The sequence below is a fragment of the Conger conger genome, chromosome 10 (genome assembly GCF_963514075.1).
Source record: "Conger conger chromosome 10, fConCon1.1, whole genome shotgun sequence".
Taxonomy (NCBI): Eukaryota; Metazoa; Chordata; class Actinopteri; order Anguilliformes; family Congridae; genus Conger; species Conger conger.
Genome location: NC_083769.1, coordinates 9,851,445 through 9,857,444, shown reverse-complemented (window position 1 = coordinate 9,857,444; position 6,000 = coordinate 9,851,445).

Sequence of the window (6,000 nt, the reverse complement as noted above, 5' to 3'; positions counted from 1 at the left end):
TTTGCATTGGGAGATAGTATCTCTGAGAATTAGATACTTCTTAGGTTATAACCTACTGATATTCTTGGAGTACAGAACTAAAAATAAAGCATACAGTTCTGATTTATCTCTTTATGTTTTCATATAGCAGCAGTGAAAGCCTATAGTCGGTGATTTTTCCACCTTCGTTTTTAAGGGACAATTTCTTGGAAGCAGGCATATCAGTTTTTAATATTACATTACAGTTATTTAGCTGACGCTTTCATCAAAAGCAACTTACAGTTGATTCAACAAAGCAGGGGACAACCCCCCCTGGAGCAATGTGGGATTAAGGGCCTTGCTCAAGGACCCAACAGCTGTGCAAATATTATCGTTGCTATACCAAGGCTTGAACCACCAACCTTCCAGGTCCCAGTCATGCACCTTAGCCACCAGGCAACATGCTGCGCATATACACTCAGTGAGCGCTTTATTAGGTATTTCTTAGACTTATTTTTAGACTTCTACTGCTGTAGCCTATCCACTTAGAGTTATGTTACTATCACCTTCCTGTCAGCTATGACCAGTCTGTGTCATGATCCTGGATTCTGTCTGTTAGTTTAATTCCTTATTGTATATTTATTCTTTTTCATATTCTTGTCTGGTTTTCTGTTTACATTCCAGTTTCATTGCACTTCCCCTGTGATGTCTGTGTCTTTATGTAGTTCTGAGCCCAAGTCACTTCCCTGTCTGTGTGATTCACTATTCGGGTGGTTGGGAAATTTCCGGTTTCCCACGATTCCTTTTCAGTCTTGTTTTTCTTACTTCCTGCTTTTTCTCCATTCATGTTTGTAGGTAGCACTAATCTACTAATCACAACTAACATAGATTTTGTACAGTACTAATTATATTAACACACTAATTGTCTGTCTAACTAATTAACTAACAGTCACTAGTTTTGGGTAATTTGTCATTAAATCACGTAAAACAAACAGACTAACTTTATCTCTACTTCTACACTGTTCTATAACTCCGCCTCCTTGTTCTATCTATAAATTGCCTGCCTTAATTCAGCAAAGTGTTCACACCTGCTCTCCCCCATCACTACGTTCCTTAACTCTGAGAAATTGTCTACTCCCTAGTCCGGAGCCATTTGTATTATATGTGTGTCTATGTGAATCCAGTCATTTACATTTACATTTTAGTCATTTGGCAGACGCTTTTAATCCAAAGCGACTTACAAGAGTGCATAGGTTCTTCCACAAGTTAAAGCATCTCATCCATAACTAGTAAAATACACATGAAGTGCTGTTCTAAACAACATACAGTCATCATAAGTGCAATTATATATTTTTATTTTTTGGGTTAGGGATATCGGAAAGGGGGGTGGGGGGGAATCAGGAGGGAGGACTAAGGTACAGTTTGAAAAGGTGTGTTTTTAGTCTGCGTCGAAATAGGGGGAGGGATTCTGCTGTCTTGAGAGTGGTAGGCAAGTCATTCCATCACTGAGGAACCAGAACGGAAAACAGGGGTGAACGTGCAGCTCGACCGCCAGGTGCTCATGGTGAGGGAACCATTAAGCGACCAGAGCTGGCAGACCGGAGTGGTCTAGCTGGGGAGTAGGGAGTGATTAGTCCCGGGCTTTCGTTCCTCCCTCGTCATTGTATGATTGCCCTTTCATGTGTCTCACCTGATGTTATTTGTTAGACCTCACTCCCATGCCCTGCCTAGCTTGCCCCATTTTCTGCCCTTGTATTCCTTTCCCCTGGTTCTAGCCTTTTTCTGCTACTCCATATGCTGTGTCTGTTTTTCTGTGCCCCGATTTTTGCATTCCCGTTTTGACTTTCCTTGGTTTTTGAACCTGTTTCATGATTACGCTCTGCCTGCTCCGTATGTACCAGTCTGCCTGGATTACGACCATTGCCTGTTTTTGGATTACATATTGGATCTTCCCTCTCATTAAATCTGCCATTTTCTCATCACCCCTAAATCTGTGCTTGGTTTCTCTGTCCCCCAAACCTGACAATCTGCTGAAGTGCTGCTCACTGGATTTGTTTTGTTGTTTTTTGCGCCATTCTTTGCAAACTCTCGAGACTAGTCTGCGTGAAAATCCAAGAAGGTCATCAGTTTCTGAGATACTGAAACCACCCTGTCGGCCATCAACAATCATTCCACGGTCAAAGTCACTTAAATCACAGTTTTTTCCCCATTCTGATGATTGATGTGAACATTAACTGAAGCTCCTGACCCATATCTACATGATTGCATGCATTGCACTGTTGCCACACAATTGGTTGATTAGATAATTGCATGAATAAGTAGGTGTAATATGTCCCCAATAAAGTGCTCGGTGAGTGTACATGGAGAAATATTGAATCAGATTTTAAATTCCATGCAGCTGACAGAAAATGATTTTTTGGCAGTTTTGACTGGTAACTGTCAACCCTAACATAGCGTACACTGTGAGTTTGAGCTTCAAATATTCAAAAGTGAACGGCCTCCAAGCAGATGCTACCTGTTAAATGTAGCGTATTGTGTTCTTTTCATACCTTTAAACAGCATTTTTGTATAAAACATGTAGTGCCCTAATATGTATGACACCAACTCATTTTTGTTAAAAATGTCAACTAGAACCTTATTCTAAGGTCTCAATTTGTATTGGCATTTTAACCATAATGACAAATTCTGAGAGACAGAGTACAACCATGTAGATTCCGGAAGGTGCTGGGATCAAACCTTCTATCCTTGTCAGTTGTTTGACACCCCTCCCTCATTACGGTACTGTTGTAAATGGTAAATGGTTGGCATTTATATAGCGCCTTTATCCAAAGCGCTGTACAATTGATGCTTCTCATTCACCCATTCACACACACACTCACACAACGACAGCGATTGGCTGCCATGCAATTTGGGGGTAATTTGTCCCTTGCTCAGGGACACTTCGACACAGCCCGGGCGGGGGATCGAACCGGCAACCCTCCGACTGCCAGACAACTGCTCTTACTGCCTGAGCCATGTCGTCCCGTTGTCAGTGACAACAGGCCCTTCATGAAAGGCTGAAACCTCCTAATCCTCAACAGGTTGTACCAAAACAAATAAACTGTAAATGAATAAAAATGGACGCACACAACCCTATTTTCTTTTTAGTAATGCGACTGCTCTGATTCCAACAACATTCTTTCTCTCAGTGATGGACCAATGAAGCGATTAAATGCACTAGTCCATCATTGCAGTTTACGCAGTACTTCAAACAAATGTTATCTTCAGTTTTCCTCGAATTTCAACTAGATTACTTTGCCGTGACTGCTCCGTGACTTCAGTTAATATGTTCATTGACGAGCACGCAGCCTTAATTACTGTTTTTGTTTTTTCAACAGATAAGTTCAAACTGAACAGAACTGTTAGACTGGTAATATTTATTACCAGCAGATGAGCATTTACAAACCCTACAAGTCTCATAGTGGGTTTTTCTGCATTCTGTTTTTAACAGCGCAATTTTCAATCACTATAGTAACTCACAGTTTTATTATTTTAATATTACCATTCTCTTACCTGTTTAAGATACTACACGAAGTAAGGTAATGTCAGTGTCCTTTTCACAGCAAGGGTCCAGCAAAACAAATGTATATAAATGCAATTCTAAAAACGTGTGAAATCTCTGAGAAACATCGAAAGAATATCCATTGTTTACTTCGAATTTCTCTGGAGGAATTATCATTGTTGTCCATCTCACCGCTGCACACTTCTACTTCTGGGTAATGCGACTACCTACGTTTTGTATAGGCTCTCTGGAACAAGAAGAGCCCACGTACAAACTTCTCTGACTAGTATCGTTAATCCTGTTGTCCAGTAAAGGAGAGATCCCCATCCGTGAGCAAAAAATACAGTATAACGTCAGCTGAACCTAGAACCGGCTTGTGGCATGGTATTGAAGTAACAACTGAAGCATTTTAGTTAATGACATTACGTTTCCAATGGTGTATAGTTTATTAGGCTTTCATAAAACACAGCATTTCTTTGCCTGTGTAACGAAACAGTAGCATTTTCAATACACACGCTGAGACTGTAACGCTTTGGCAAAAACTGTTGGAGATTTTATAGCCAAAAAGGTTGACATTTTACAACAAATTTACGATGGGGGACTTCCTTTGGGGGACTCCTTTCATGTAACTACAAGATCTTATCTCATAATTACGAGATCTTTTACTTGAAAACACAAGATCATTTCTCAAAATTATGAAATGTTTTCCAATTACAAGATCTTTTATGGAGATTATTTCTCATAATTACTTGAAAAGGCAGTGGAACTTTGACACAGTGAGCTGAAAGTAATATTTCAGAATGAATGCAATATGCTCCCATAGGTTAGTGACATAATTAACATAAGTCATTGGGAAAATGAAATCTGGCTTCCAGGCCATTCTGTGGACATAGCAACTTAATATTACTTTACTGGATATTCTAATTCTGGAAACATCATCCAAATGTGACTACTGGTATTACTTGATCAATTGAATTGGAACTAATTCATGTACATAACATGTGCTTACTGTAGGATTGACTAGTGGTATCCACCATTTGGGGATTGTATTTTCGCCTAAAATTATTGGTATTGTTAGCATTAGCATTATGTCACCATAAATTCATTTCAGTAGATTTTGAGCATTTTATCAATGTGTTGGTGTATCATACGTTACCTTGTACTGTATATGCTTCCAGAAAGTTCTTAAAGTATATACATTGTGTAACGTGTGACCAAACATACGAGGGGTATTGAGCGAGAGCACAAAAACAGCAAGCTCTGGGTTTCAGTACCACGCAAAAGTTTATTGAGTTACACTAACCGCAAGATATATAAAATATCTTATGTACAATTTTTTACTTACAAATCCAGCAATCCCATTCTCAGGCTGTTTTATGACTTGGACCCCATTACACAGCAAGCACACTTCTGCTGAACTCGTTGCTAACACTTCTGCTGACTTCCGGCAGTCATATGGCAGTTATTGGTACAGCACAGGTGGCAACCCTGGGTCCTAGAGGATGAATCACTTAAAGCAGTAGATTACACAAATATGTGTAATCGGACCCTGTGGTCCTTTAAGTCTGGGGGTTGGGCACCCCTGGTAGAGCATATGTACGTAAATGTACCATTTGATAGATGGTATAGGCATGTTATATATTGAGCCACACATACAGTATCATATGTAATCCAGATGGTAGAGTGAATGCCTGAAACAGTACTCTTCTTAACAAGGTTTCCCCAAAGAGAAATGCTACATGATTAACTGGAAGCCATTGCCAACATGAAACTAAGCAAATGAGTATGGGGCTTTGAATGAAAACTAATTGCACTATTTAAAAGAAAAGTCTATTTACTTTTGTGAGTAGGTCACATTAGAATTGCTTTGAAAAGTGTTTTCAGGGCAAGAGGTCATGTTCTTATTTTATTTTGTCTGCAAGATAAGTTAGACAAAATAAACAAGAACAGCCAAAAAATGTTGGCACACAATATTCAAATGCTGGCTTTGTATTCATGGCTGTAAGTATTGCCAGGAATGCTAAAATAGAGCATTACTTTGTAGCCTGATCCTCTACAAAGCAAATTAGTTCCATGATTTCAACCATGCCAACACTGTAAAATGACTCAGGGCGGCTTGGCTCTGGGGTGTCCATATATCCACATAGGTAGATAACACCACTTTCATGTAATACAGTGTCATATAAAAGAAAGAAAACCTGAAGACTGCCAAGGACTTGTTTTCTCACAAATTCAACAAAAAGTCTATTTAAGCAGGAGCCGAAAATTATCTAACCGGACGGCCCGTTTCATCAATGTTGCCGATCGGTACAAGGTTTCAATTAAACCGCTATGACTCAGAGCTGCATGGTCACGGTGGCAGAGTTCAGTGTGAAACCCCAATCACTGCTCAGTGGATCTCAAATTTTCATTTCATGTTTGACTTTTTCTTTTTTTTCTTTTTTTTAAAGCAGAAGGATTCTGGATTATTTGCAATATTATCCAAGTCAAAAACCAGAATG